Below are 20,723 nucleotides of genomic sequence, written 5' to 3' on the forward strand. Positions count from 1 at the left end.
CATTTTTCCATTTCTTTGTGTCTTCCTCAATTTCTTTCATGAGTACTTTATAGTTTTCTGAGTATAGATTCTGTGCCTCTTTGGTTAGGTTTATTCCTAGGTATCTTATGGTTTTGGATGCAATTGTAAATGGGATTGACTCCTTAATTTCTCTTTCTTCTGTCTTGCTGTTGGTGTAGAGAAATGCAACTGATTTCTGTGCATTGATTTTATATCCTTACACTTTACTGAATTCCTGTATAAGTTCTAGCAGTTTTGGAGTGGAGTCTTTTGGGTTTTCCACATATAGTATCATATCATCTGCGAAGAGTGATAATTTGACTTCTTCTTTGCCGATTTGGATGCCTTTAATTTCCTTTTGTTGTCTGATTGCTGAGGCTAGAACCTCTAGTACGATGTTGAATAGCAGTGGTGATAATGGACATCCCTGCCGTGTTCCTGACCTTAGCGGAAAAGCTTTCAGTTTTTCTCCATTGAGAATGATATTTGCGGTGGGTTTTTCATAGATGGCTTTGATGATATTGAGCTATGTGCCCTCTATCCCTACACTTTGAAGAGTTTTGATCAGGAAGGGATGTTGTACTTTGTCAAATGCTTTTTCAGCATCTATTGAGAGTATCATATGGTTCTTGTTCTTTCTTTTATTGATGTGTTGTATCACATTGACTGATTTGCGGATGTTGAACCAACCTTGCAGCCCTGGAATAAATCCCACTTGGTCGTGGTGAATAATCTTTTTAATGTACTGTTGAATCCTATTGGCTAGTATTTTGTTGAGTATTTTCGCATCTGTGTTCATCAAGGATATCGGTCTATAGCTCTCTTTTTTGGTGGGATCCTTGTCTGGTTTTGGGATCAAGGTGATGCTGGCTTCATAAAATGAGTTTGGAAGTTTTCCTTCCATTTCTATTTTTTGGAACAGTTTCAGGAGAATAGGAATTAGTTCTTCTTTAAATGTTTGGTAGAATTCCCCCGGGAAGCCGTCTGGCCCTGGGCTTTTGTTTGTTTGGAGATTTTTAATGACTGTTTCAATCTCCTTACTGGTTATGGGTCTGTTCAGGCTTTCTATTTCTTCCTGGTTCAGTTGTGGTAGTTTATATGTTTCTAGGAATGCATCCATTTCTTCTAGATTGTCAAATTTATTGCCATAGAGTTGCTCATAGTATGTTCTTATAATAGTTTGTATTTCTTTGGTGTTAGTTGTGATCTCTCCTCTTTCATTCATGATTTTATTTATTTGGGTCCTTTCTCTTTTCTTTTTGATAAGTCGGGCCAGGGGTTTATCAATTTTATTAATTCTTTCAAAGAACCAGCTCCTAGTTTCGTTGATTTGTTCTATTGTTTTTTTGGTTTCTATTTCATTGATTTCTGCTCTGATCTTTATGATTTCTCTTCTCCTGCTGGGCTTAGGGTTTCTTTCTTGTTCTTTCTCCAGCTCCTTTAGGTGTAGGGTTAGGTTGTGTACCTGAGACCTTTCTTGTTTCTTGAGAAAGGCTTGTACCGCTATATATTTTCCTCTCAGGACTGCCTTTGTTGTGTCCCACAGATTTTGAACCGTTGTATTTTCATTATCATTTGTTTCCATGATTTTTTTCAATTCTTCTTTAATTTCCCGTTTGACCCATTCATTCTTTAGAAGGATACTGTTTAGTCTCCATGTATTTGGGTTCTTTCCAAACTTCCTTTTGTGGTTGAGTTCTAGCTTTAGAGCATTGTGGTCTGAAAATATGCAGGGAATGATCCCAATCTTTTGATACCGGTTGAGTCCTGATTTAGGACCGAGGATGTGATCTATTCTGGAGAATGTTCCATGTGCACTAGAGAAGAATGTGTATTCTGTTGCTTTGGGATGAAATGCTCTGAATATATCTGTGATGTCCATCTGGTCCAGTGTGTCGTTTAAGGCCTTTATTTCCTTGCTGATCTTTTGCTTGGATGATCTGTCCATTTCAGTGAGGGGAGTGTTAAAGTCCCCTACTATTATTGTATTATTGTTGATGTGTTTCTTTGATTTTGTTATTAATTGGTTTATATAGTTGGCTGCTCCCACATTGGGGGCATAGATATTTAAAATTGTTAAATCTTCTTTTTGGACAGACCCTTTGAGTATGATATAGTGTCCTTCCTCATCTCTTATTATAGTCTTTGGCTTAAAATCTAATTGATCTGATATAAGGATTGCCACTCCTGCTTTCTTCTGATGTCCATTAGCATGGTAAATTCTTTTCCACCCCCTCACTTTAAATCTGGAGGTGTCTTCGGGCTTAAAATGTGTTTCTTGGAGGCAACATATAGATGGGTTTTGTTTTTTAATCCATTCTGATACCCTGTGTCTTTTGACAGGGGCATTTAGCCCATTCACATTCAGGGTAAGTATTGAGAGATATGAATTTAGTGCCATTGTATTGCCTGTAAGGTGACTGTTACTGTATATGGTCTCTGTTCCTTTCTGATCTACCACTTGTAGGCTCTCTCTTTGCTTAGAGGACCCCTTTCAATATTTCCTGTAGAGCTGGTTTGGTATTTGCAAATTCTTTCAGTTGTTGTTTGTCCTGGAAGCTTTTAATCTCTCCTTCTATTTTCAATGATAGCCTAGCTGGATATAGTATTCTTGGCTGCATGTTTTTCTCGTTTAGTGCTCTGAAAATATCATGCCAGCTCTTTCTGGCCTGCCAGGTCTCTGTGGATAAGTCAGCTGCCAATCTAATATTTTTACCATTGTATGTTACAGACTTCTTTTCCCGGGCTGCTTTCAGGATTTTCTCTTTGTCACTGAGACTTGTAAATTTTACTATTAGGTGACGGGGTGTGGGCCTATTCTTATTGATTTTGAGGGGCGTTCTCTGAACCTCCTGAATTTTGATGCTCGTTCCCTTTGCCATATTGGGGAAATTCTCCCCAATAATTCTCTCCAGTATACCTTCTGCTCCCCTCTCACTTTCTTCTTCTTCTGGAATCCCAATTATTCTAATGTTGTTTCGTCTTATGGTGTCACTTATCTCTCGAATTCTCCCCTCGTGGTCCAGTAGCTGTTTGTCCCTCTTTTGCTCAGCTTCTTTATTCTCTGTCATTTGGTCTTCTATATCACTAATTCTTTCTTCTGCCTCATTTATCCTAGCAGTTAGAGCCTCCATTTTTGATTGCACCTCATTAATAGCTTTTTTGATTTCACCTTGGTTAGATTTTAGTTCTTTTATTTCTCCAGAAAGGGCTTTTATATCTCTCGAGAGGGTTTCTCTAATATCTTCCATGCCTTTTTCGAGCCCGGCTAGAACCTTGAGAATTGTCATTCTGAACTCTAGATCTGACATATTACCGATGTCTGTATTGATTAGGTCCCTAGCCTTCGGTACTGCCTCTTGTTCTTTTTTTTGTGTTGAATTTTTATGTCTTGTCATTTTGTCCAGATAAGAGTAAATGAAGGGGCAAGTAAAATGCTAAAAGGGTGGCAACAACCCCAGGAAAATATGCTTTAACCAAATTAGAAGAGATCCAAAATCGTGAGTGGGGAGAAAGGGGATAAAAAGAGGTTCAAAAAGGAAGAAAGAAAAAAAAAAAAAAAACAAAAAGAAAAGAAAAAAAAAAAAGAAAAGAAAAGAAAAGAATTTTTTAAAAAAAGAAAACACCTTTCAGAAAGTGGTTGTTTTTCTGTTTCCAGAATTGCTGTTCTTCTTCTCTTCGATCTGCCGATGGATTTTCAGGTGTTTGCAATCTTTAGATAAGCTATCTAGCTGATCTCCGGCTAGCTGAAGCAGTCTCAGCTTGCTACTTCTCCGCCATCTTGACTCAGTACCGAGTTTGATAAGTTCTTTATAGATTTTGAATACTAGCTCTTTATCTGATCTGTCATTTGCAAATATCTTCTCCCCTTCTGTCCCTTGTCTTTTGGTTTTGTTGACTGTTTCCTTTGCTGTGCAAAAGCTTTATTTCTTGATGAAGTCTTGATAGTTCACTTTTTGCTCTTGCTTCTCTTGCCTTTGGTGATGTTTCTCAGAAGAAGTTGCTGTGGCTGAGGTAGAAGAAACACTTTCAATACATGTATGTGAATGGGCCAACACCATCTAGACATCTATTTTCTAGTAGATACTTTCATTTTAAGGAGATTTCAGTTTTGACTGCTTTTTTTTTTATCAATTTCTTAATGTTGCATATTTTAATGAGAGATGTTTTCAAATAGTGAAATACATCACATGAAATGTCTGAATTGCACTAAGTTTACAATGCAGTTTTTACATACACCATCTTATTTAATCTAATTATAGTAAAGCTGAGTTAGGAGTCATGCAAGCATCATTGTTATCTCCTACCTCTGCAAAGACTAAGCAAATGCTTCCCATGAATTTTGTGTATTTCTTGTAAACAAAAGTTAAAAAAACTAACAGTCCTTGATCTCAGGGAGCTACATTTCAAACACATAGAAGGGATTAACGTACAGTGCATTGAAAGAAATAGGCAGGCCTTCCAAATGTCCAGGATGATGTTCCGTGTAAGAGGGAAAGAAGCTCATGAATCTTGAGTTAAAAATGTGATGAACCTTTTAAGATTTCTCTGGAAAAATTTACAACCAATTTTCATATGAATTTATATAGTATTATTTGGATGCCATCTGTTCAATATCATAACTTTGACCCTAGAGCATTAAAAAACCTTATAGGAGAGTATAACACATGTTCAGAGAAGTACACAAATTGCGAGTATATAGCCCAATGAGTGTAAGAAACAGAGCATTTCCAGCATCCCAGAAGTGCCCTTTGTGTCCTCTTTTTGTCACTAGCACCCAAAGCAATCACTATCCTGGCTTTATTTCTAAATTTTTTATAAATGGTATCATATAGTAAATATTGCTTTTGCCTAGCATTATGCTTCTAAGCTTCATCCATATTGTTGTGTGTAGCTGTAGTTTGTGTGGTCTAATTGCTGTATTTCAATTTTCTTACCCGTTCTAATGTTGAAAAACACTTGGATAGCTTCCAGTTTCTGGCTATTAGGCATGATAGTGCTGGTATAAAGTTTTTACATATATTAAAAAATATATACACTTTTTTGATAAACATACCTATGTATTTTTTAAATCTTTTGTATACCCAGGGTCTGCATTTATTCAACCTTATTGGATACTGATAAATGGTTTTCTGAAGTAGTTATCTCAAATTACACTCCCATCAGCAGTATATGGGAGTTTCAGTTGTTTCCCATCCAATCTCCAGCACCGGATTTTACTAAAGCACTTAATGACATTTTTAGTTTTCTTGTACACTTATAGTTAGAAAAGCAAAGGATTTTGAAACAGTGAAATTTTATACTTTAAAAAATAAATAAATAATCTGGGTATTCTTTGTAGTAAAGCTAGATATGCTAGATTTGTCCTAAAAGTATTGAGGAAATTCTGAGAGCTTTGAGAAAGACACAAAACAGATGGGTTTTTCTCTTTATGTATGTTATTTGTACCAGAAATCACTTACGTGACATCACTGGTTTATTATGCAAGTCAGAATCAACCTATGATTTTTAGCTAAGGAGTCCTAATACTAGTTTGTAAGATATGGGAGTTCATTAACATGAGGAAACCACTTTCCTTATTTTGAATGGGCAAGGAGTGAAATAATTTCCCTGTACTGGGTGGATGAGTCCCAGGAAGAATTCAGTGTATAGGGTGAAAGTTTTTTATTCAGTGTATAGGGTGAAAGTAAGTTGGGCAGTATTAGTCAAAGGAACGCTCAACCACTAATTATTTGTAACCTCAGAGGCCACAGTTCTTTCCAATGTCTCTATCAGAGGTCTAAACAATGTAATTTACAAGTGTACTCAGTAAAACCAAAGGTGTATTCACAGTTCGAGTCATATTATGGTTTAGATAAAAATTAGAACAATTATGGATTATTTGTCTTCATTTTTTAAACTTAGAAATTATGAGAAGCTTTAGTTGATATAAGAAATGATTCTCCCTCAAACAAAGTGGAAAACTCAGAGCTATGAAAATCCAAAACACTGTTTAGCACCTAGGGTGGTAGGAAAACTCATCCTTCTACGTTCCTTCCAATAAACTGGCATTCCCATTTTTCTTTATTATTAGCTGATCTCTTATCACCTTATATTTGGATTGTTTCAACTTTTCCTTCTCCAAGCTATTGATTTAAATTTTTTTTCTGGAGAAATGTCCATATATATTGACATTTAGAAATCATCAAAGTTTACTTAGTCATGAATCCCTTTATTCAAAAATATTTGTTGATCTCCATATAGAAGAACTTCCAGAAGGGGTCCAAGGATAATAATATTTTGGAATCACTAATATAATCTGATGAGTAAAATATTTCAAAGCTTAGTATAATATTTAAATGAAGTTTATTAAATAGCCCTTTCTAGAAATCTCTAATTATAGTCTATATTTCCCTCTGATGAAAAATGTTCTAGAATATAGGACTTCTGGATTTCTTCATATTATGAAGATTCAACGAGCCCATTAAGAATATTTTTTTCCTCCAGGGATGCCTGGGTGGCTCAGTTGGTTAAGCCGCTGCCTTCGGCTCAGGTCATGATCCCAGGGTCCTGGAATGGGGTACCGCATTGGGCTCCGCTCCTTGCTCAGCAGGGAGCCTGCTTCTCTCACTGCCTCTGCCTGCCACTCTGCCTGCTTGTGTGTACTCTCTCTCTCTCTGACAAATAAATAAAATCTTTAAAAAAAAAAAAAAGAATATTTTTCCCTTCCTTATATTTAGATGAAATGACTCATGTCTGTATTATATTTAGAGCAGACTGTAAAGTCCAGTGGGAATGAAGTCTTTGTATTAATTAATCATTTCACAGTACCAACATGATGACACATACAAAAAGTCATATAATGCTAATCATTTGGTTATTTTAAGAAATAAACTTTAAAAGACAACGACAGCTAACTTTTATTGAGCACTTCCTTGTGTCAAGTACTATAGATATATGTGCATTTATTTTCATACTTACTTTTAAAAATATCCCCTAGAATCATTATCCCCTATTACAGATGAAGAATCTGAAGATCAGGTAAGGCAACTCACCCAGTGCCACTTGAACGAGGTCTGTCTATGCCCTTAATCACCATGCTTTCCCAAGAGAAAATGCCCATGGCAAAGAGAGAAAGATAGACACAGACAGTAGTGCTGTCACAAGAGCACTGAGTAATCATAAACAAAATATGTATTTCAATTTATATCTCAACCACTGACCACTGAAAGTCCCTCAGTACATCACATATCTACTCTGAGACATTCTCTTGACCTCATTATAATAGTAACAGATTTTTCCTTTTAAGTCTCTCATTTCAGAAAGAAGTCATGTTCTGCAAAGAAAAGCATTATTGAAATAATGCTCTCTTAATTAAAATTTTGCTCTTATGGACTAATATGGAGACATAGTTTAAGTTATGAGGCTTACCTGATGACACAGATAATGGATTTATTGGCCAGACCATTTTTGCATTTAGGACAACTAATACTTAGAATACAAGATACAGACAATAAATTTCATGGGTAGGGTGGAGGATGTATTAGGTGCGCTACCCACCACAATCCTAAAATATTAGTTTCATAACAGGTTCAAACAAAATCCCATGGAAGTTCCAAGAAGGAAGGAAATACCATTTGAGTGGGTGTTCTTCAACCTTCAAGTACCCTGCTCAGGATGCCATTGTAATATTGTGCCCCTCAGTTCCGGGTCTATATGGGAAGAGTGATTAAAGTTGAGCTGCTCCCTGAAATTAGGAGTAGGGGATAGCTACAGCTGAGGCCTTTTGTCCCATGGGCAAAGATTGGGTGATGAAACCACAGCTGTTTCATCAAATCATGCATTCAGGGTTATTTTAATGATTAATGACACTATTCCTATCTTCATCAAACAGCAATGAAAGGAAATGCATTTTAAACTGCAAGAGAAATAGGTGTCCAAGTGGAAAAAAAAAATCCTGATATTAGATCTAGTAGGCATAGTCACAATTTATTGAGCACTTGCTCTTGACCAGGCACTATTAAGAATTTAACAATAATTATTTTGATACTCATAAGACCCTGAATGGGTATTTCCCCAATTTTTCAGATGAGGACATTGAAGCTTGACACAGCAAGAACCTTCTTTCAGCTCAAGCAGTTAATTGGTGGTAGTTAATTGATGGTAAGTCAGTCTTACCATCCAAGTTGACATGACTAAAAAGTCATGTTCCTTCTTCCTACAGATCATTTTTCAACCTATGAATTGTGGAACACCAATTTTATGGGACAATAAGTTATAATGTCTAGAATAAATATGTTGGAGAAATACTGACTTAAAGTCTAAACACTTTTTTTTAACTACCGACTTTGTCAAATACACTGGTAATATGCATTATAAATCTCCTATGGAGGATTCTAGTATCTAGTGTCTAGCATTTTCCAAAGCTGTTTTGTCACAGAACTCCTTTATTACTGGCATAACAGAATCTCCAAGAACTCACATTGTATGGCACAGAATTTAGGAGAATCTGTACTACATTTATCTACTGCAAAGTCTCCTTAGTGGAGACCTTTTAAAAAATTAAAGAGTAGACTCACAGAAACAGGGCAATTCAAATCCCGAGTGGCTACTTGATTTTCCTCATCTTCAACATATGGTAACACATTTCTGATTTGTCTGCCGGTGAACACTGGTTGGGTGATTCTACCTTCATATAACTCTTAACTGTTAGGAAATTCCTCACTTTCTACATTTCTCTTTTCCTCTCTAAGTTACTCCATGAAGTTAATTCTTGCCACCAATGAACAGTGAAGCAAGCCTTTCACTACAACAGGTTTGGTCCCCATATATTTCACTTGTTCACTGTGTAGTTGTAGCAAGTTTCACTGACTGAAGCTTCCAGGCCATCGTTGCCCAATTCTGAAATATGGGGACAGAGAAATCCTTGATCAAGGTTCTTTATCCACAGTCCAAGGGTACAGTAAAATAACTCCTGTCCAGGATTGCAGCATCCCAAGCCCTCTGCCCTTTGACATTTTTCATGCCTCCAGCTTTTGTATGGATGGAAAGAAGACTCTCATTATAGTTAGTGGAGAGATAGATAGCAATACTCCCCACACCTATACAAGTGCTCTTTTAAGCTGCTTTGTGATGCCAAACAGCAGCCTTTAAAAGCAGTGTTGACATGAAGGTCAGGCACACCCTAATACCTAAGGATAAGGGCAGGTTGTGTTTCAAAACAGGCATAGTTTGCACTGTATCAACCCTAGTATCACCAGAAAAAAGATGACTTCAGACTCCTCTTTGCACCACAAAAGCTTTCTCCCTAATGATAAAGCATTTCTCTGTAAGTATATAGTCTTACAAAATGATATGTTTCTCTTCTCTTTGAGATAAGCTAGATGAAGAAAGAAAAAAATGTAAAATGTAAATAACTGATATAATTATTTCTTCAAATGTCTAAATCCTGTAAGCATATAAATATAATCCTATACTTGTGGATCATAAATTCCCAGAGAGCAAAAATGTGTCTTACTTATTTCACTAATCCCCACACTTCCTAGGAGAATGATCTGCACTTAGGCACTAAGGAACACTGAAGTGAATTAATGAGTTAGTTTATTCCAATTACTTGATTAGAAAGTAAAAATAAGAAAAATCATTGTTGGGACATCTGGATAGCTCAGTTGGTTGGGCTGCTACCTTTGGCTCAGGTCATGATCCCAGGGTCCTGGAATCAATTCCCAGAACCAACTCCTTGCTCAGCAGGGAGCCTGCTTCTCTCTCTGTCTCTGCCTGCCACTCTGCCTGCTTGTGCTCGCTCTCTCTCTCTCTCTCTCTGACAAATAAATAAATAAATAAATAAATACATACAAACTTTAAAAAAAGAAAAAGAAAAATCTTCTTTTAAGAAATGGACTCACAATTTCAGATGAGATCTTTTCTATAATTCCCTGGAAATATAATATTCTACTTAGAATTTTTAGCTGGGATTTAGTAAAAGTGATTTTGTGTCTTAAATACAGAACTTGCCTAACTATCCTATAACTATATTTTCCTTCTAAGAACTAAAAATGTATTGATACTCTCTTTAATTCATGATTATTTAGAAAAAAGCAGAGGGAAAAAAGCATATGCGTACATATACTGTACAATCCCAAATATAATTACATGAGAATGTGAAACGTATTTCCAGTTAATTTTTTTTTTAACTTTTTTAAAGGATTTTATTTATTTATTTGAGAGAGAGACAGAGAGGAAGAGCATGAGAGGGGAGAAGGTCAGAGGGAGAAGCAGACTCCCCATGGAGCCTGATGTGGGACTCGATCCCAGGACTCCGGGATCATGACCTGAGCTGAAGGTAGTGGCTTCACCAACTGAGCCACCCAGATGCCCTATTTCCAGTTAATATTAAGCAGTTTATCTGACTTTGATAGTCACGATATTTCAAGTGCAACTGAAGATCACTCAGGCTAGCAACTACCAGAGATCTAATTAAGCTCTCTCCCTCCCTACCTAATAAACAAGAAAACTGAAACCTGGACGGAGGGCTACAGTACCACTGCCCAAGGTGACACAACATATCACTGGCAAATTCAGGACCAGACACCAACCTTCTCAGGTTCTAGTTCAAGTTGCCGGTCTCCAGGGTGGATCTTCCAGTTCTTCCAATTAGCAATATCGCGCCTCGGATAGACCTCATTGGCTATGATACTGCCACTGCGCAAAGCTCAGCTTTTCCAGACTAAATCAGCTCCACTGGTTGATCTGATAGCCTCTCTCAGGAGATCAAAGAATCAGTCTCACTGGAAACAGGGTTGTTTGGTGCTTTGTTGTTGTTTTTGTTTTCCTTGAAAACACATTGCATCACACTGTTTCTTTTTAGGGTTTGGGTTAGAGATCTCATTTGTGTCAACAGCACACTTAAAGAGCTAAGCAGTCACATGATTGTACCTTGAGCAAGGCAATGAAAAGAAGATTTGTCTGATAACCTGAATGAACTCTTTCCTGCCAGGGGACATTGCACCATAAGAAAAACTGTTCTCTCTTCAGTGAGGAGTGGATGTTATTTAGATTGTTTTAGGACTCTCTTTTTTCTGACAAAAACATTTGCAATAAAATGCTGGCAACATTATGAGGCAAAAATAAATATATAAATAAAGCCTACTAAGGGTACTTTAAAACCCAGCATTCCCATTATGCACCTGCCATTCTCTGGGTAATGATTAGGGTAATAGCTTTAACAGTGAATTAATCCTTCAAGAATTTCACTTGAAGTTCAGCTTCCTTTTGTATTCTTCAGAGACTGTCACAGGGTTAGCTGAAATCACTTAATGGACATATCTCTTAATGTTTCAGGATCATGGTATTTCTCAAACAGGCAATTCTGGGGAAAGAAAAAACCAACTCTGCCGAGTTAACCAAATCAGATTTTCATGCAAGAGCAAGGAATTTACTGTAAGAAGGAAAACAAAACAAACACTTTTAGGACCCAGACTCCAGCTATAACTGTATCCTTAAGGAGGGCTCACTTGGTGGTCACTTTACCAGTGCACTAACTTACAGAGAGTGGTAAGTTGGTGCATAGAAATGTTGGGTTTAAAGTAACCTTTAGACAGGCTTTATTTACATATTTATTTATTTACTTTGCCATATATCCCCGGGCATGAAATAGGTCAGATCTATTCACAAATATTACATATTACATATTTATTTGTTTTATTTACTTTGCCACATACCCCCTGGCATGAAAGAGGTCAGATCTATTCACAAACATTTTTCAGTTCTCCAGGCCTAAAGGAATCAACAGAGGGAGGGAAAAAAGAAGTGCATGTCAGAAGTCCCTGTATCATACTAGGTCTGCATTTACTTCTCTGGGGTCCCTTGCTGTCTGAGAAAGGAGAGTGAGCCTGGTTGATACAGGAGGACAGGTCTGCTCAGTGTTCAGTCACTTAATGTCAGCTGGCTGGGGCAGGACTCCAGGGGAAAGCAGTTTATCAACCACAGAGCTGTTGGGGAAGCTCACCACTGAAGAATAGGCCCCCTGGGAGAGGAACACTATCAACTCAACCATCTGAGTTCTGCTTCCTATTACAACTCCTTTTAGCAGGAGAAATGATTTCCTAGTGATTGGGCATGTTCAAATTTATTGCTTTATTTGCTGACTATTGAATTAAGAGGGGAAATCCACCAGAAGAATACCTTAGCAACACTGAGAGGTCATTTGTTTCATCAAATTCTGTCCTTCCATCACACTCTTTCTATCTAGAATTTCTCTAATGGCTACTTAATAATTCTAGTATTTGGTCTCAGCAGTCTTCTCTGCATGAAACACCTGTTTTGTCCAAGTTCAAAAGGCCTCTATACTCACTAAAAATGATCTGTTTGGGAGAGTGTTTTTGTATAATTCCAAAGATTTTACTTCCATTGTCAGGATACCCACGTTCAAACAATCATGAAACATGTACATACATTTTAAGTATCTAGATCCTTACGAGTTATTTTGAAGAAATTCTTCCACAGATCTATATAATTGACATTGAGGCCAAAAAATTCCTTTTCAGTAATATATTACATAACATTATTCACATTATATTCTTCCAAGAAATAATGTTTGTTTTGGTTACTATCCACGATAATGAATAATATAATTATTACTAATCCATATAAGGCTACATTAATTTAAAAAATCTGGTTCTAAGCAATAGTCAGTATTTTAGTTGCATAATAGATTATATGCACTCAGATATATTTCCTTTTTTTTAAGATTTTATTTATTTATTTGACAGAGATCACAAGTAGGCAGAGAGACAGGCGGGGGCGGGGGGGAAGCAGGCTCCCCGCTGAGCAGAGAGCCCCATGTGGGGCTCGATCCCAGGATCCCGGGATCATGATCTGAGCCGAAGGCAGAGGCTTTAACCCACTGAGCCACCCAGGCACCCCTCAAATATATTTCTTAATGTTCATTTAATTCTTAGATACTCCAATATGTATACGATAGTCTTCTTCTTAGTAGTAGTACGTCTAGTTTTACTTTTTGACCCTCACTTACCACCCACGATTTACGGCTATTCACACATTTAACTCATTTTGAAATACTGTGTTTAGTTCTATAATGTATAGGGTGTAGGACCCATGAGGAGTCACCATGACACAATGTTAACAGATTGTGACTTGCACCTGGACGGTTTGGATAGATTTTTAGGCAGGGATCCTCCTCTAGCTTCCTACTAATGCATTAGGGCCCTATAAGGGTCCTTGATCTGAGGCCACCAGTTCAATAAACCACAGGTGCCAGTATGTGGTGCAAGTATTTGACAACATCTCAAATGAAAGGCAGCAAAACAGAGTGGAAGGTGGCTTTGGAGTCAAATTGAGTTTAAATCCTGCTCTGACACTTAATCTGCGAATAACCTTGGTCAGGTTATATTACGGTTCTCCGACCTCTGGAGAGAAAATTAATCATTGGGTTTAATATGGTTGGCCATGCAGAGCAGTGGTTAAATGCGTACCTTCCTAAGCTCCAGTTCAGTCCTGTCTGCCATTTTCTAGTTGCTCAACCTTGGACAAGTTAACTTAAATCACTACAAATTTTTTTCTTCACCTGCAACATGGTGATAACTAACTTCTCACAGGGTTTTGGAAGGAATAAATTTTAAAAATAAATGAAAACCATCTTTCACAATATTTAGCACATAGTAAGCACTCAATATTAGCTATTTATTTTTACAAAATTTATCTCAGGTTCCTAGCATTCATAGGTATAGAAGCCCAGTGTCTTTTTCATCCACGCTCCTGTCCATGGTCTCATTTCCCCATGTTCTAACTAATGCCAGGGGCCACAATCATAAGAAAGGGAGTAATGCAAAGTTGGTGAAAAGAACCATATTTATAAAATCTCCTAGAAAATATACTTTATTTTTCAACTTTGTAGGTGTTATTTTGAAGCCCTTAAAACTATTTCTATCTTTGAAACACCCAATCCTTAAGCCATATATTTTCAAGAAAAAGCATCCTTCAGTTACCACCTCTACTAAAATATCTATGTTTATTTTTTACTGAAACAGTTGTAACTGATGTGAACACTCAGCAATCAAGATACTTTAGGAATGTTTTTCTATTTTCATTAAATAGTGCTTATCCCAAAGAGAAATGCCTTCAGCATTACTTTTAGAATGATACATATTTATGACATAATAGCATCCCACTTTTGGAACTTTTTGCATTTAAGTTTCTAAAAAATGATATTTACATAAATTTTCCTCAAGCATTTGTGTAATTCTCTCAAGCACGCTCTTCAGTGATTTTACATATACATATTCCTTTCATCTTCTAGTAGCAGATTTATCTCCTCATTCAATCAGAATATTTTAGGTGAATACTGAAATAATTATTAACTTTTAAAAAATCATGTAATCACAGCTGAGTATAGCTGTCAATGATATACATACTTTATCAGTTTTAAAATGCACTCATTCTTTATAGTAAATTTCATATAATGGGTTTTTAATTGCTTTTGATATATAATTTATATTTATAAATGAAGGTGACTTACATTTGCTACCATCAAAAGAAAGTTAATTGTCAACTCAGAAACTTTGGAAATGTGGAGGACATTTCTATTTATTATGGGTGCATAATACAATAATATATAGTATATACAATAATTTGTATAATTTTTATATGCAAATACATGTACATATTTATGCATATGTAATAAAATGTATTAATATAATATATATTATATGTACATCTATATCTTCAGATATGTTTATATAATAAGTATGTAATTATGTATATGACAGCACACATTTTTATTTCCTTCTTTTAAGTCAAAAAGTGGTTTTCCTTCCAGATGTTAAGTGATGCATAGAGGAAACTGAATATTATCCCAATAACTTCACAGTCTGATAGTGAACTTGACACCATTCACAGACATTCCTTTTCTGTGTACAGTAGTTCTAGGGTAACTTTGAGCAGATGGGAGTTCGAAGTAGGGGAACGTCACACAATGTCTTAAGGATTTCTTTATATGTGCAGCTGCAGTCCCCATAAATGTTAGGTTTGGATGTTTTCTACACTGCATTTAGGTTATGTCAAAAGGAATGAGAGTTAATAAACACAGGGTGTGAGAAAGTTGGTCTGTTTTTAAGCATAAGTTGCAAAGACTATTTTATCCCAAATTCCTTTCTCAATACTGAGCAGAGAGTATGCACTTAAAAGATATAGACTAAGTGACTGATTGACTGAATGAATATACTGGCTGCATTATGGTTCAAGCAAGAATGAGAAGTGGGGAAAAAGAAATTTCTCTTCTTTTTTCAGGAACTCATCACTATGTATTGTGAAGACAGAGAAGAATCAAAGTCATAATCTGGTTACAGAACCCTAGATGTGGACTGTGATTAAACAAAGAAGTTGAAGAGAGGTCACTTAGTCTAAGCATACTCATATTCCGTAACGAATAAGCTTGTGAACTGATGAAAACCTTGTTCTCTCCATCTGGCCTCAGTCAACCTATGCAGAAAGCTCCAACGTCAATGGTAAAGCCGTGAAAAACGTCTCATAATGATAGTCTGGTATTATCAATGGTCTCCTGGTTCTAGTGCAGCTACCTCTTACCAATGATTGCTCCTAATTGACATACTAAAATCCAATGGAAACACCTTCCATACAGAGAGTAAATATTCTACACACTTTCTAAACCTCATGCTAGTACTAAAAACAAAGCAGGCTGGGAGGCTTGTCTACTGCTGCCTTTAAAGAAAGTGTCATCTAGCACTCTAGTCTTTACAGTCTTTTTGGAAGTGAGTGGCCACTTTAGGAATAACCCCACAAAGGATGCTTAGTATGCAATTGACCAGGCTTCTCTTTGGAAACTAGAAATCCAGCTGACCTTCCTGATCTGCCCTGACTCAGCATTAGCTTATACTGATGTATTTGCATACATTGTGCAGTCTAATTCTTTCTAACTTAGTAATAAAAACATGGCAGGATGGAATACACACCATGTTTCATGCATTTTAATGTCCTAATATTTGTTAACTTGGAATGAAATATAAAATATATCCAGTTTTAGCATCCTAGCAAGCTGGATGCCTGGCCATCTGTTCATTTCTAGCTTTTATATTTCTTAGTCATTTCACTTCTGCTTTTAATTGTTAACTGCCACTTTTATGCTTATGGCACAAATCCTGAGACCCTTTTTAATGCCATTTGCAGTCCCCCTTCTGACCTTGGCTCATCTAAAATGATGGCTTAAATCAGTTGCTTTTAAATTTATGTTTATACTCAGGAAGTGTTTTCTTGAATAATACAATTCCATTTTTTAATCTTATTTCCTGTTCTTGTTTTTCTTCCCCCCATTGGCTAACAGAGTCCATAGTCTGGTCCCTCGCACTGTAATTTTTTCTCTTGTGTTTTACTCTTTCCGTTCCATCACAGCTGAAACTTTCAATCACATTATCCTATCGCACATTATGATTTTGCTTTCACACTGCCACCTACTCTGCTTAATTAAGTAATTTGTTGACACACTCAGATTTCTGTTTACTCTAGCCCTGGCATTCCAGCCAACATGATTACATCTAGGGTTTCAGGGTCTGCCTGTGGTAAAATGTTGAAGTAAGAAAAAATCTGTTTTTGAGCTTTCTTCCACAGGGCTTCTCAACTCCATTTCTTCTCTTTTTTCTTTCATTTCCCTTTTCTCTATTCTTTCTCTTTTTCTCCAACACGTGAAGTGATCATCTATTTTGGATATTTTATCCATCCTTAATTTTAAATACTCTTCCCCATTTGTCATTAAACCTAACTAAAATTCATTGTCTCCATATGGTTAAAATATGGTGAAATTAGCAAAATCCTAATCCTACTATTACTACTAGAATATTAATAAATAAGTAACTTGTCAGTTAATCACTTAAGCACTTAATTCAACTCTGTTGAAAATAAAAGTATTTATTGAGTGTCATCTGTGCTCAAGGCATTGTCATAGGTACTAGGCCTATAAAGAGGAATAAGACACCAGTTCTTGGCCCATGGAGTCTGTTAAAGAAAACAGACACAGACATAGAAAATTACAATATATTATGGTGGTTCCATGGCGATTATGAACATTGATTGGGAGCAGAGGTAATGTGTGACTACTCTGAGCCACCCACCCCCTTCATCTGTAAGTTCTATGTTTTCTTTCTGAAACAGGTGTCATTTCATCAGATTTTTTTAGTTAGTAGTAATTGTTTACAACTGTTGAAAAAATACTATATGCCTGGGGTTGCTCTAAATATATTACATATACTAATTCATCTAATTCTCATAAATGATAAATGATACTAGTAAGTTGACACATAGCCTCATTTTATAGATGATAAAATTAAGATACAGAAACATTAAATCATTTGCTTAGAGCCATGCAAACAGTATCAAAGATGTCATTTAAGTCCAGTCAATTTGGCTCTAGAGCAGCACTGTCCAAAAGAACTTTCTGATCAAAATGTTCTATTATCTGTGCTGTCTAATAAAGCAGCCACTAACCACATGTAGCTATTGAGCATTTGAAATGTGGTCATTTGCATCAGAGAAAGTGAATTTTAAATTTTATTTAACTTTACCTAATTTTCATAGTTCTAACTTTATCTAAGTTTGATAGTTCTAGCTTCTGATGTGCAGGTCTTCTCCTCATCACTAAGCTCTATTCCTTTCCAAAGCAATGTGACAGTGAAGAGAAAAAGAGGAGCCAGTCTGAACAAAGATATCTGGTGTGACTTCCCATTACTGATGTTGCCAGTTTAATAGTCTGCTCTAGAAAGTACTTTAAGACCCGAAGAAATAAATGCTGTCAAGATGGAATAATTAATATGCACCTGAAATTTAAATGGTGTGTCTCTTACGAGTAACCTCTCATCAAGGCACATCCAGCTACCAACAGTAGGTACCAGTTACCTTCTGTCTTATTCCTTCCAACACTTTCAAAAGAAAGGATGGTAAAGCTCTACAATTAGAACTTGAGTAGAATTTAAGCACTGTATTTTAATTGAGAATTTCCAGCCAATCAGAGACAAATTCAAAAATATAAGTTCAGTGAGGAGAGGGTGGGGAGAGGCTCCTACATGGTCACAATAATGATAGTGGCAACAACAATAATAGCATTTATTGAACACCTATTATAAATCTAGGAGGCAATTTCAACAGATTTTGTATGTTACTTTGTCCTTACAACACCGTAAGGTGGGAATTATTGACTTCATTTTGCAGATAGAAACATGAAGGTAGAGGAAGATTATAAAGTTTGTCCAAGGGTATATATCATCTAAGTTGTGGAAGCATGGTTTGAACTCTTACCTTATAAGTCTGGATCCAAAGCCTATGCTTTTTCCTCTATGCAAATTATCTTTCTGCTAAAATTGCCTCATTAAGCATCTGATAATCTAGGGGTCCAACCCCAACTGCCAGTCTCAGTTTCAATATCACTAAGTTAGTCAATAAAAATAATAGAGGGCATGGAGATTACCTGGGAGGCTGCCCATAGATGTTGATTTCCCTCTATAGTTCATTTTCTTCAATATCACCACATCTTCCTGTTACAGAGTTTCATCCAAGCTACTTAAAAATCCTGCAGCATTGGTGGGATCAGGCACAGAAGATCTAATGTCACAAAAGCAATCTGATTCCACTGATTAGCAGAGGTCCATTTAGTAGCATGTCTCCTTGTAAAATCTCCATAGTTGTGCAGTTGACTCCCTCACCACCCACAGGCCTAGCCAGACCCTTTACTCTTTCTCCTCTTCAGTCTGGAGTTCTGCCATTCCCTCCATCCATCCAATATCTAGGCATGTGACAATATCCAAGTTAAATCCAGTCCTCCACAAAGCTCTCCTGACTATTCCAGAAACCACCCCGACATTTGCCCATCTCTCCCAAGCTTGATCTGCCTCACCAATTCGTTCCTGCCACATATTTTGACACTTAATCATAAGTCACATTGTTATCAAGTTCATGCATGCATATAAACCTTAACTTTTCAATGAGGCTATAAGATACTTAAAGGCAGAAATATACTAGAGAGAGTATTCGGTATCCTTTTGGTAACAGAAGGTTAAGGTAAAGTGGCTATGGAATGACCAGGAGGATTAGACTGTCTGTAGCCTCCAGTTCTCTTCTCCATTCAACTGTCATCTCTTTAGGGCAGGGTCTATTCATTATTTACTTTTGTCTTTTTCTAAGTGTCTTCAGTGTCTTTTTTAGGATCTTCAAATAGCAAATACCCTGTAAGTGCTTAATGAACAATATTTATAGTAAACCGTGTGCCAGACAGTGTATAAAATGCTGTGTATGGATAGACTCATTTAATCCTCATGGAACTACAAAAGGCAAGTGTAGTGAGTACCTGGTTTATTCTGTCAAAATTCTCTCTACAAAACAGAGACACCCCTTCTGGCTCCCAGTGGTGTTGGGGACTGCATTACTCTCCAGGAATCACTCTCACTGACAAGAGTAATGTCATTCAAGATCATGCTTCTTTCCTTGATGGGCTGATGCAAAAGTTTAGAGTTGCCTCAGAATGGGCCACTCTAAAGGGCTATTTTAGCTGTTGAGCTCTTTGAGGGATCAGCAGATTCCTCAAGATGCAGCTGCAGATGGGACTGCATCATAGTTCAACTCTTCTCTCTGTCCAATCCTGTTTCTTTTACTCTCCCATAGCTGTGAATACCAGGGTATCTGCAATAAAATTCCTGCCTGCAAACCCCTCTCTGAGTCTATTTCCCTGGAAACTAACCTAAGACAGTAAGTATTACTATTATGGTTATTCCCATAATACATATGAAGAAAGAGAGGCTTAGAGAAGTAAAGTAATTGGATCAAATTTAAACAAATAGTGGGAAAGGGATGTAAGGCAGAATGGATGAGCCACCTTTATCATGAATGTATGTTGTACTTTGTCAAATGCTTTTTCTGCATTTACTGAAATGATCATGATTCTTAACTTTTCTTTTATGAATGTGGTATATGACATTAATTGATTTGTGAATATTAAACCTCTCTTGCCACCCAGGAATAAATCCCACTTGATCATGGTGAACAATTTTTTTTTAATGTACTGTTAGATCTGGTTTGTTATATTTTATTGAGGATTTTTGCATCTATGTTCATCAGAGATACTGATCTGTTAGTTCTCATTTTAAATGGATTATTTTTCTGGTTTTGGTATCAAGGTAATGCTGGCTCATAGCCAGCATTGGAAGTTTTCTTTCTTGTCTACATTTTAGAATAGTTTGAGAAGAATAAGTATTAACTCGTCTTTAAATATTTGGTAGAATTCACCTGCGAAGCTACCTGGTCCTGGATTTTTGTTTATTCAGGGTTTTTTTTTATTACAGATTAAATTTCTTTGTGGGTTATCAGTCTGTCCAAGTTTTATATTTCTTCCTGTTTCAGTTTTGGTAGTTTATATCTTTCTAGGAATTTACCAATTTCCTCTAGGTTGTCTAATATGTTGGCATATATGTTTTAATAATATTCTCTTATAATTTTATTTCTGTAGTGTTGGCTGTGATTTATCCTCTTTCATTTGTGATTTTATTTATTTGGGCCCTTTCTCTTTTGTTTTTGGTAAGTCTGGCTAGGAGGTTATCAATTTAATTCATTTTTTCAAAAAAACCAACTCCTGATTTAATTTTTTTTAGTTTCTGTATCATTTATTTCTGCTCTAATGTTTATTATTTCCTTCCTTCTGCTGACTTTTAAGCTTCATTTGTTGTCCCTAT

The 20,723-nt window shown here is 36.4% G+C and overlaps 1 protein-coding gene and 1 pseudogene; both read right to left on the minus strand.

Moving 5' to 3' along the window:
• The window catches only part of LMNTD1 (lamin tail domain containing 1), a 510,701-nt gene that overhangs the window by 306,506 nt on the left and 183,472 nt on the right, over positions 1-20,723 (minus strand).
• Positions 10,625-10,692, minus strand: LOC131839962 (U4 spliceosomal RNA; annotated as a pseudogene).

The sequence above is a fragment of the Mustela lutreola genome, chromosome 8, assembly GCF_030435805.1.
Source record: "Mustela lutreola isolate mMusLut2 chromosome 8, mMusLut2.pri, whole genome shotgun sequence".
In the NCBI taxonomy this organism is placed as follows: Eukaryota; Metazoa; Chordata; class Mammalia; order Carnivora; family Mustelidae; genus Mustela; species Mustela lutreola.